Source organism: Schistocerca cancellata, chromosome 4, assembly GCF_023864275.1.
Source record: "Schistocerca cancellata isolate TAMUIC-IGC-003103 chromosome 4, iqSchCanc2.1, whole genome shotgun sequence".
NCBI lineage: Eukaryota > Metazoa > Arthropoda > Insecta > Orthoptera > Acrididae > Schistocerca > Schistocerca cancellata.
Window position 1 is genome coordinate 304,042,379 of NC_064629.1, and position 12,679 is coordinate 304,055,057.

Sequence of the window (12,679 nt, forward strand, 5' to 3'; positions counted from 1 at the left end):
AAACCGCGAAACTGGATGGGTATGTTTCATCCTCATCACACATGAGGTCGAAGTCCTCTGATGACCGCGGGGTCCCTCCAATGTAAGTTGTCTGGTTGACTGCTTCCACACATTTTCCGTCGTTATTCGGTTGAGAGATCATCTATTGTGGTGTGTGCATATAGATGGTGAAAGATGGGTGGAAGACAGATTTGCTGGTTTTGCAGACATGAGAAACACCTTAGTTGACTTTTTAAATTAGAAGGATGCTATGGAATCTATTATATCACTCGTCTATTTTTCAGAGTTTACAGGTAAAGATCTTCATAGCCGACATACCTTTCTAGTTGCAGCATGTTCCACCACGGTACACCTCACTAAAGTTTCGGGTTTCTAGAAACATAATTTCCAGTCTTTATCTTCAGAATTATACTGTGGAAGCGAACGGTAGGATACTGCTATGTGCTTGATATCGAGAGCTATCGCGTAAATGATACGATATTCTGGCAAACCATATGAAAATATATATGTTTTTGTTAGCCCAGACTCTTGAGATTGGTCAAGAAAGCAAGCAGGTTGGGGCCAGAGACAGTAACGTCTTTGTGCCGAGGGGAACCGGCCCAGCGGTCTGAGGCGCTGCAGTCATGGACTGTGCGGCTGGTCCCGGCAGAGGTTCGAGTCCTCCCTCGGGCATGGGTGTGTGTGTATGTCCTTAGGATAATTTAGGTTAAGTAGTGTGTAAGCTTAGGGACTGATGACCTTATCAGTTGAGTTCCATAAGATTTCACACACATTTGAACATCTTTTTGGAACCGGCCCAGCCTTTGTACAACAGTTCGGAGAGTGACTGCTGGCCGTTGAGGGTGATCTGGTCGCGTGTCGGTCCAGCGTGTGTTTGGGGGCAGATGACTGATGTCTGCCGCCGTGGATGACCTATGGGGCTCATGGGTAATATATAGCGCTGCCAAGGAGTATATACGGTGCATGTTCTTATGTTATCTTTCTTCGTGGTATACGTAGGAGTGACTGGTGGTCGATAGCTCTATGCACAAGATGCAGAAATGATGATCTTGTATGGTGCAAGATGAGAATTGTGTGTTCACTACATCGATACGGTGTGTGGTGATATAGCCGGGTTGGAGATCGGTTCACGCTGAAATGTTCAAGTTTTCGTCCACAGTAGCACAGCAGTGTGATTGAGGAAGGGTCTTTCTGTATTTCATGATCTGTAGACCACATTTGCAAGGTTTAACTGTCAGTTCAATATGGCTGCTGTATGTTTTTATCGATCTGTACAAAACACTGTTGTCGCTGAAAGTCTCGTAATTTGTATGTCTGTAGAAAAAAATGGCTGACAGTGCTCCCACAGTGGCAGCAGCAGTGTGATGGGTAAATTCAGTAAGAGTCATTCAGAATGCTCCATTCATGCACAAGACGTCATCTGTGCAGGGCATAGGGGCCTCTACAAACTGGTTCGAACAAGATGAGGGAAAGGTGTCTATAGAAAATTATGAGAGTAACGTGATGTCTTCTTTGTCCGAGTGTTGAGAGACTAGTTCAAGTAGACCATCCATCTCGGGTGGGATGCTGTCCCCCATCCGCCATTGTGGCTTTAGAGCATCTCCAGACCAGGGGCTGTAGGACACCAAAAAATTCCAGTCATTTTTCTCATCTGGAGGAGAGTGCTTCGAATTCTGTTTGTGTAACTGTTCTGTTTTTCCCTTATGTGCTTAGACACCAGTGTGTACTTCGAGAAATGAGGAGAAAATAACGTAAATTTAAAAAAAAAAAAAGAGTCAGTGGCGGTATACATCGCAAAATTGAGGTAATCTACTATGCATCAGACATATTAAGTTGGATTTATTAACTCCTCAAGCAGCTCGTGCTCAAAGACAAGTGTTTTGGTAACAAAAGCGCGCGAAGTTCTCAGGGACGCTTTCACAAATGTGTCACTGTCTTTTTCTTTTAGAGTCCGTGTTCAAGTGGCGGTACCGGTATTCCTTGGAATAAAATGTGTCGTCTGCAAAGCTCTCTCTCTCTCTCTCTCTCTCTCTCTCTTTGTGCAGTGGTACATTTATTTCCTGTGATATCCTCAAGTTAAATACACTCCTGGAAATGGAAAAAAGAACACATTGACACCGGTGTGTCAGACCCACCATACTTGCTCCGGACACTGCGAGAGGGCTGTACAAGCAATGATCACACGCACGGCACAGCGGACACACCAGAAACCGCGGTGTTGGCCGTCGAATGGCGCTAGCTGCGCAGCATTTGTGCACCGCCGCCGTCAGTGTCAGCCAGTTTGCCGTGGCATACGGAGCTCCATCGCAGTCTTTAACACTGGTAGCATGCCGCGACAGCGTGGACGTGAACCGTTTGTGCAGTTGACGGACTTTGAGCGAGGGCGTATAGTGGGCATGCGGGAGGCCGGGTGGACGTACCGCCGAATTGCTCAACACGTGGGGCGTGAGGTCTCCACAGTACATCGATGTTGTCGCCAGTGGTCGGCGGAAGGTGCACGTGCCCGTCGACCTGGGACCGGACCGCAGCGACGCACGGATGCACGCCAAGACCGTAGGATCCTACACAGTGCCGTAGGGGACCGCACCGCCACTTCCCAGCAAATTAGGGACACTGTTGCTCCTGGGTATCGGCGAGGACCATTCGCAACCGTCTCCATGAAGCTGGGCTACGGTCCCGCACACCGTTAGGCCGTCTTCCGCTCACGCCCCAACATCGTGCAGCCCGCCTCCAGTGGTGTCGCGACAGGTGTGAATGGAGGGACGAATGGAGACGTGTCGTCTTCAGCAATGAGAGTCGCTTCTGCCTTGGTGCCAATGATGGTCGTATGCGTGTTTGGCGCCGTGCAGGTGAGCGCCACAATCAGGACTGCATACGACCGAGGCATACAGGGCCAACACCTGGCATCATGGTGTGGGAAGCGATCTCCTACACTGGCCGTACACCGCTGGTGATCGTCGAGGGGACACTGAATAGTGCACGATACATCCAAACCGTCATCGAACCCATCGTTCTACCATTCCTAGACCGGCAAGGGAACTTGCTGTTCCAACAGGACAATGCACGTCCGCATGTATCCCGTGCCACCCAACGTGCTCTAGAAGGTGTAAGTCAACTACCCTGGCCAGCAAGATCTCCGGATCTGTCCCCCATTGAGCATGTTTGGGACTGGATGAAGCGTCGTCTCACGCGGTCTGCACGTCCAGCACGAACGCTGGTCCAACTGAGGCGCCAGGTGGAAATTGCATGGCAAGCCGTTCCACAGGACTACATCCAGCATCTCTACGATCGTCTCCATGGGAGAATAGCAGCCTGCATTGCTGCGAAAGGTGGATATACACTGTACTAGTGCCGACATTGTGCATGCTCTGTTGCCTGTGTCTATGTGCCTGTGGTTCTGTCAGTGTGATCATGTGATGTATCTGACCCCAGGAATGTGTCAATAAAGTTTCCCCTTCCTGGGACAATGAATTCACGGTGTTCTTATTTCAATTTCCAGGAGTGTATGTGAAAATATTCCGCAACACAAGATGTAATAACTCGTGAAGCAGTTCGTGTTCAATGAAAAAGGGTACCTTTGTGCCGAGTACGAGTATGAGGTGACCGCGGGTATTTCCAACGTGACAGGAAGTGCTTGGCAGATACTGCGTGACCATGCTGTAAGCTGGCGTGGAGACTTGGTGACAGGTAGCCTGGCGCGTTGCCTGTCAGGAGTCCCTGGGCCCGTTGGAAGAGGCCATACGCCAGAGTGGGTGAACTTCTTGCCTCTTTTGCTTCGGCCGGACTCTTACTGAATGATCTACATTTACAGCACACGCATTTATCAGTATGAGCTGCGAAGCATAGCTTAGCCCACATTCGTCTTCACCAAATGTCAATGCTACTGGGCTTTTTTCAAACGGTCTACATTTATAGCACACACATTTATCAGTATGAGTTGTGAAGTGTTACTTAGCTCGTATTTTTCTTCGCCAAATATCAATGCTATAGACACAGTCCCCAGATTCTACTTTACTCCTCCTTCTCCAGCACAGATATCTCGTGCATTGAACACAGTAATCAATTGCGTCTGCCCTCCCAGTCCAGCAGCTAGACAAAGACTGAGTCCTTTTCCCGCCGTTTTTCCCCAGACCGCCATTTTGGATTACGTCTTGGGAGGGGAGAGGGGCAGGGACGACAGTGTCCTCTGATAGCGGTACTGTGAACTAGATCGGTTGGACTCTGGACTGCATGGTGAACACAATGGATGGAGCTACTGCCTATCACAACTAAAATTGTTTAAATAAACAATGCATGCAAAATAAAGACTTACATCTGTCCTATCGAGCAGCCCAACACAGACTGAGTCCTTTTTCCACCAATTTCCAGATGGGGAAGGGCAGGCGAACAATGCATACAAAGTAAAGACTTATGTCCATCCTCTCTGGCTGCCCAGCACATACTGAGTCATTTTCACGCCAATTTCCAGACGTGGAGGGAGAGGAGAGGAGGGAGGGGATGAGATGGGGGAGGATAGGGGAAGGGGTTAGGTTAGTGGAGGTAGGCCAATTGACCTATTTGCCCACGAAAACTTGAACTTCCCGCCATGATGTCATTGCAATGTTGCCACATCTATGGCCGCCACCTTGGACCCTCTATCTTGAATAAATTTGGCAGCAATGCAATGTGGGGTGGTGCTGTCTCCTAGATCATCACTTATGAGCCCTCGATTTTCTGCTATGGACACGATATGTTAATGTATATTTGGTGGCACGTATCCCCCACATGGCACAGACACTTCCTCTTCCGCCATCTATGGCCCAACATATACCACTGACATTTCATTCTTATGTTTTCCACGGCTTGCTGTTCAAGGTAAGGTACGAGACCCTCAGGGGAGTTAGGTACGTATCATGTCCCTTTACGTCAGCTGTCAAATGGAGCTGTTGTCCCATAGGCCTAAGTATCTTACCAGCCCGTTGCTGGAGGCCCTTGCATCACGCTCCCTCTCAGCCCCTATCCAGATTTAGGACAGCCAACTGCCCTTCATTTACTTCCGCCATTTTTTCCTCGAACTTAGCTATGTTCGTACTGCTATACTTCCAATCCACTTGACATCCACATAGGCGATCTATGGCTTTCTGCATCAGCACAGGTCACCAAATGTGGTTTAGAGGAAGCATCCCCAAGTCGACTGGCGTGCCATGCCGTCTGACAATCAGTGTGCGCTCCCTATCTTGCCACTGACATCCAGTCTGCATGGTACGTTACTGTCAATGGGAAGCAAGTACGCCAGTCACGCCTTGCAGACACCCTGTTGTGCGTCGCCTGTGAAGTGCTGGACACAGATGAGCATCGCCTGGTGTGCTGGTCGGCGACAGGTGTCTGGTTCTTGGTGAGACAGATGATGGCCCTAATTACCCATACGACTCCTCATCAGATACCTCCTCACCTGCTCCTCTTTCCGGACTCGGAATACTTCCCACAAACGAAGACTAAATCTGTGAAGTGGATTTGTGGACATGCAGTTTGCTGACGGCGAGCAAAATGCCCTTGACTTTTGGCACTTTCTTAATAAACGTCGTTGTGTAGTTGTCCGCAATCCCAAATACAGACCCTTTTTCTCCAATTTCTTTTGTAGTGTCTTCGGAGTTGGCTTGTTACTGCAATGAGGAGTTGATCCACGCCTTTTCCACTCTTAGAACCTGTTATCCTCAGGTCATCAGAATGTTCTTCTCCGTAAAACTATGCATCGATAGTCTCTCCGAGTCTGGCAACTTGCCTCTTCCTTCTCCTCGCGATGTCGATTTGCTGCTATTCTCGCTCGTATTAATAATGATTAATAAAAACAAAGGGAAAAATAAATAAATATATAACTCAGTGATGTTCTTTGTAGCCGTACTCCATGTTTCTTACACTTTCCTTGGCTCCTCGGGGGAGGGAATCGGACATGGTGGCCAGGTATTGGGTTGCGACCCCAGCACACTTTGCCCCCCCCCCCCCCTCCATTTGGGCTCCACGAAGATTCCTTTGAACAACGAAAACAAAGTGGTTCAGACAACAACTAGCAGTTTGCCGACCCGGGTTCGATTCCTGCTGTTGCCAACATTTTTTCCATATTATTTTTTACCTCACAATGTTAAACTATTAATCATGAAACTTAAACATATTTCAACAGTTCAGATTATATATGCAGAATTAATATCTTCAAATTACGTAGTTACGATCACTACCATTGTAAGTCAAAAGCCATCAGGCTAGATGGTGGTGAAACAAGCGAGTATACGAGGAAATTTAATATGAAAGTGTTTTCTGTATTCTGTAGATGATCTGATACAGAGGCCTTTTTCCAGTAGATCTTTGGAGGATAAAGTGAGTTTTAAAGAGTCACGTTGATGTAGTTCAAATGTAAATGTAACAACAGAGGAGCATGAGATGAAGCCATTGATTTGGCTTATATAACACTGAAAGTTTCGAAATTCTTGCAAAATATTATGATCAGCTTCTTATTTGTCCAGAACCAACCCATAAGTTCGAATCCTCAAAGATGCACGAAAATCTATAAGAAGATTTACCCCCAACTAGCAAAGAAACTGAAAAAATTAAAACGTTGTAAAGCTAGTATAGAAGAATGTACAACAGCAGAACTTTTGAAATTGTTTCTACCAAAAATAAAAAATGAGCTAAAATTAATATTTGAGAAAACATAGAAAACAGAAAAACTGCCAGGAGACTAGAAGGCGGCCTTGATATCTCCACTACATAAGAATGGCAACAAACAACATGTTAACAACTACAGAGGAATTTATTTGCAACCAGATGCATATAATATATTTTCCAAGATTATACTGAACACAGTATAAACAACATTGGAGAGTGATGTCGGTGAAGATGAAGGAGGTTTAAGGAAGAGCAGGTCATGTTCTGAACAAATATTTAATCCGAAGTGAAATATTACTGAATTTTGGAGGTCAGCATTTTTCTTTGAAATTGCGTGTAGAATATTTTGCAAATGTGCATTTTGAAAGCCCTGCTGTCGTGATGGCACCGTGGACGAATAGTCAAAGCAACAGCCTAGCAGACTGTCTCAGATTTGATTCATGCTGATCCCATATTATTTTATTTCTCTCCATGTAAAACTAGTAGATACAAAATTTAAATATATTTAAACAGTTCAGTTTATATATGTAATATTAATACACTCCTGGAAATTGAAATAAGAACACCGTGAATTCATTGTCCCAGGAAGGGGAAACTTCATTGGCACATTCCTGGGGTCAGATACATCACATCATCACACTGACAGAACCACAGGCACATAGACACAGGCAACAGAGCATGCACAATGTCGGCACTAGTACAGTGTATATCCACCTTTCGCAGCAATGCTGGCTGCTATTCTCCCATGGAGACGATCGTAGAGATGCTGGATGTAGTCCTGTGGAACGGCTTGCCATGCCATTTCCACCTGGCGCCTCAGTTGGACCAGCGTTCGTGCTGGACGTGCAGACCGCGTGAGACGACGCTTCATCCAGTCCCAAACATGCTCAATGGGGGACAGATCCGGAGATCTTGCTGGCCAGGGTAGTTGACTTACACCTTCTAGAGCACGTTGGGTGGCACGGGATACATGCGGACGTGCATTGTCCTGTTGGAACAGCAAGTTCCCTTGCCGGTCTAGGAATGGTAGAACGATGGGTTCGATGACGGTTTGGATGTACCGTGCACTATTCAGTGTCCCCTCGACGATCACCAGTGGTGTACGGCCAGTGTAGGAGATCGCTGCCCACACCATGATGCCGGGTGTTGGCCCTGTGTGCCTCGGTCGTATGCAGTCCTGATTGTGGCGCTCACCTGCACGGCGCCAAACACGCATACGACTATCATTGGCACCAAGGCAGAAGCGACTCTCATCGCTGAAGACGACACGTCTCCATTCGTCCCTCCATTCACGCCTGTCGCGACACCACTGGAGGCGGGCTGCACGATGTTGGGGCGTGAGCGGAAGACGGCCTAACGGTGTGCGGGACCGTAGCCCAGCTTCATGGAGACGGTTGCGAATGGTCCTCGCCGATACCCCAGGAGCAACAGTGTCCCTAATTTGCTGGGAAGTGGCGGTGCGGTCCCCTACGGCACTGCGTAGGATCCTACGGTCTTGGCGTGCATCCGTGCGTCGCTGCTGTCCGGTCCCAGGTCGACGGGCACGTGCACCTTCCGACGACCACTGGCGACAACATCGATGTACTGTGGAGACCTCACGCCCCACGTGTTGAGCAATTCGGCGGTACGTCCACCCGGCCTCCCGCATGCCCACTATACGCCCTCGCTCAAAGTCCGTCAACTGCACATACGGTTCACGTCCACGCTGTCGCGGCATGCTACCAGCGTTAAAGACTGCGATGGAGCTCCGTATGTCACGGCAAACTGGCTGACACTGACGGCGGCGGTGCACAAGTGCTGCGCAGCTAGCGCCATTCGACGGCCAACACCGCGGTTCCTGGTGTGTCCGCTGTGCCGTGCGTGTGATCATTGCTTGTACAGCCCTCTCGCAGTGTCCGGAGCAAGTATGGTGGGTCTGACACACCGGTGTCAATGTGTTCTTTTTTCCATTTCCAGGAGTGTATATGTAATATTAATATATTCAGTTTAGTTACGATTATTAACCTTGTAAGTCAAAGGCTGCAGGCCACCACAATGCAATACCCTGGTATAATTTTACACAAGTCACCACTGGTCGTTAAAAAAGTTTATTGTTCAACTGAAGTATCTCGGTTGATACAAGGGATTCATGTGTTACCACCACAACAAATTATTTATTTGGTTTTTTTCGTACCAGTACTATCATTCTAATAAAAACTTAATTGTGATACCTAGAGTGGTTTATGAATTATTCGAGGTGTCCGAGTTATGCAGTTCATCACACAAACATTTTATGTATAAAAGTAGAACTACAGCAGACTATGACCTTGATAACCAACAAGCGTTCTTTTCATGCTAGCGTTGAAAAGGCAAGTGATCAAGTGTCGAGAAATAAAAGCGCGGCAAAGTGGGCGACACTGCTATTGCTAGAGCAGTCCACTTCGCAATGTGTTACAGGTGAAGCAGTTACCTGGACCACTGTGAGTAACTTGGGATCAGCGTTGAGCATAAAAACTGACAAACTGAAAATCACTGTACATGTCTGCAGTGCCTTTAGTTACTACCCCAAGGTAGAATAGTGGATCCTCTACCACATACTAAAAATTATTTACGATGTAGGATGGAGCTTGTACAATACAAGAAAATGGATTTGAACTGAGTAGAAACAAATTACTGAATCAGAACTATATGTGCGGAGACCGTTCATTCGGTCATGTCCGAAATAACAGACACCATTTTTGATCCGGCAGCCACTATGGATTAAGACACAAAGGAATTACAGTCATTGGCTGCAAGTGGAAATTCAATGGGGAAAAGTGAAAATTTGTGCCGACCTGGGATTTTTTTAATCAATGGTGCTATCCTTTACTTATTTATTTATTTTTCAACTTTTTTTAATATTTCAATATTAATAAAAGAAGGAAATTTAAGTTGTTTTTTCACATATACTCCTTATACTGCTTTATTTTACACTCCTGGAAATGGAAAAAAGAACACATTGACACCGGTGTGTCAGACCCACCATACTTGCTCCGGACACTGCGAGAGGGCTGTACAAGCAATGATCACACGCACGGCACAGCGGACACACCAGGAACCGCGGTGTTGGCCGTCGAATGGCGCTAGCTGCGCAGCATTTGTGCACCGCCGCCGTCAGTGCCAGCCAGTTTGCCGTGGCATACGGAGCTCCATCGCAGTCTTTAACACTGGTAGCATGCCGCGACAGCGTGGACGTGAACCGTATGTGCAGTTGACGGACTTTGAGCGAGGGCGTATAGTGGGCATGCGGGAGGCCGGGTGGACGTACCGCCGAATTGCTCAACACGTGGGGCGTGAGGTCTCCACAGTACATCGATGTCGACCTGGGACCGGACCGCAGCGACGCACGGATGCACGCCAAGACCGTAGGATCCTACGCAGTGCCGTAGGGGACCGCACCGCCACTTCCCAGCAAATTAGGGACACTGTTGCTCCTGGGGTATCGGCGAGGACCATTCGCAACCGTCTCCATGAAGCTGGGCTACGGTCCCGCACACCGTTAGGCCGTCTTCCGCTCACGCCCCAACATCGTGCAGCCCGCCTCCAGTGGTGTCGCGACAGGCGTGAATGGAGGGACGAATGGAGACGTGTCGTCTTCAGCGATGAGAGTCGCTTCTGCCTTGGTGTCAATGATGGTCGTATGCGTGTTTGGCGCCGTGCAGGTGAGCGCCACAATCAGGACTGCATACGACCGAGGCACACAGGGCCAACACCCGGCATCATGGCGTGGGGAGCGATCTCCTACACTGGCCGTACACCACTGGTGATCGTCGAGGGGACACTGAATAGTGCACGGTACATCCAAACCGTCATCGAACCCATCGTTCTACCATTCCTAGACCGGCAAGGGAACTTGCTGTTCCAACAGGACAGTGCACGTCCGCATGTATCCCGTGCCACCCAACGTGCTCTAGAAGGTGTAAGTCAACTACCCTGGCCAGCAAGATCTCCGGATCTGTCCCCCATTGAGCATGTTTGGGACTGGATGAAGCGTCGTCTCACGCGGTCTGCACGTCCAGCACGAACGCTGGTCCAACTGAGGCGCCAGGTGGAAATGGCATGGCAAGCCGTTCCACAGGACTACATCCAGCATCTCTACGATCGTCTCCATGGGAGAATAGCAGCCTGCATTGCTGCGAAAGGTGGATATACACTGTACTAGTGCCGACATTGTGCATGCTCTGTTGCCTGTGTCTATGTGCCTGTGGTTCTGTCAGTGTGATGATGTGATGTATCTGACCCCAGGAATGTGTCAATAAAGTTTCCCCTTCCTGGGACAATGAATTCACGGTGTTCTTATTTCAATTTCCAGGAGTGTATTTTAGTGCAACGAAAAGCAAAGTGACAATCCTCGTCACGGGCGGGAGTCAAAAGAAAACAATGATTTGCATCACATTCCCAGCAGCACGCGGTGCTGTATCATTAAATTTTGCGTCCAGCCGGATAAACTTAATTATCGCCGCCATTGGGATAGCATCCCTATTTCGGGTGCCGACCGTTTATCGGAACATTATGAGAGTTATTGCAACCGTGTACTATCGTTCGTACGACTCGTAAACATTATCCAATCACATGTGGTGGCAAAGAGCAAGGAGATAGTCGTCTTCTCAATGTGGAATGTGCCTACATGCAAAAACAGTGTACCTTATCGTCTTTAAACGTCGCTGGCACTGCAGTTAACAGCATTGGCGTAGGCACTGGGCGCCAGACATGCTGCCAAGCTCTCGCTGGATGTCTGATTTCCATGACATTGCGGTCTTGGTGACTCATCAAACAGCGATAGATCTCCTCAGTCGTGGGTGTTCTCATGGAAGATAGTTCCAGACGAACATAGCTATAATCCATAAAAAATGAGAATATTTGTGCAAGGAAGAAGAGATGCTGCCCACTGCTACCGGAGGTTCGAACGATGGCGGAAGAAGTTTATCTATCAGAGCTGATGGTATGGCGTTTTTTCGCTAATGCCAATTCCGAACCACTGCTGGGAGATAAAGTGCCATAGCTCTGATGAGGACGTTCATGAGGTTGAGGCTGCTGTTCTGGAACCATAGGGTTACCGTGTCATACTTGATATTAAATAACACCCCAGGTACTGACATAGCAGGCAACGGCCTCGCCGCAGTGGATACACCGGTTCCCGTCAGATCACCGAAGTTAAGCGCTGTCGGGCGTGGCCGGCACTTGGATGAGTGACTATCTGGGCCGCCATGCGCTGTTGCCATTTTTCGGGGTGCACTTAGCCTCGTGATGCCAATTGAGGAGCTACTCGACCGAATAGTAGCGGCTCCGGTCACAGAAAACCATCTTAACGACTGGGAGAGCGCTGTGCTGACCACACTCCCCTCCTATCCACATCCTCATTGAGGATGACACGGCGGTCGGATGTTCCCGATGGGCCTCTTGTAGCCTGAAAACGGAGTGCTTTTTACTGACATAGCATCCAAAGGCAGCCATGAGGCAGTCCGCGAAACCCTTCGGTACCTGTAGGATCTGCACTAAATGTGGTAGCGGTGACGCGAGGTGGCCGTTGGTGTACGGTACACGATGTACTATGTCGAGGGCTCTCAACGAATTGTTGCGTATGGACAACCGAACATTCTGAAGCAGCCGCCGACAAATCGCCGTCGCTGACCGCCTCAAAGAACGATAAAATGTGATCCCCTAGGCACCGCAGCGTTTCCACCGTGTGTAAAGGTCCTGGCACGTCTTCCAGATCTCGTCCAATGTGTATTATACTGGACTTCGTCATGTTAACGACCGTATCTGCCGCCATCCCGTAAGTATTGAGATGCCCGACAGCCTGACGCACTTCATGTCCTGAGCGGATGAGGACTATCAGGTCGTCCGCATAGGCACGACAAATGAATGACGACTCGTGTAGTTTTATTTCATTGCGAGAGCGTCGCAAACATGCACCAGCAGCTCGAGTGCCACCAATGAAATCGGGAATCCTTGTCGCACAGAGCTGTTACGTGAACTGAGCCCGCTTCTCAACCACTTACCATCACCTTTGATGTAGCAC

General features: G+C 48.6%; 1 pseudogene; it reads left to right on the forward strand.

Moving 5' to 3' along the window:
* The first annotated feature begins 11,760 nt into the window (after positions 1-11,760).
* LOC126185890 (5S ribosomal RNA) lies at positions 11,761-11,878 on the forward strand (annotated as a pseudogene).
* Positions 11,879-12,679: the final 801 nt, after the last annotated feature.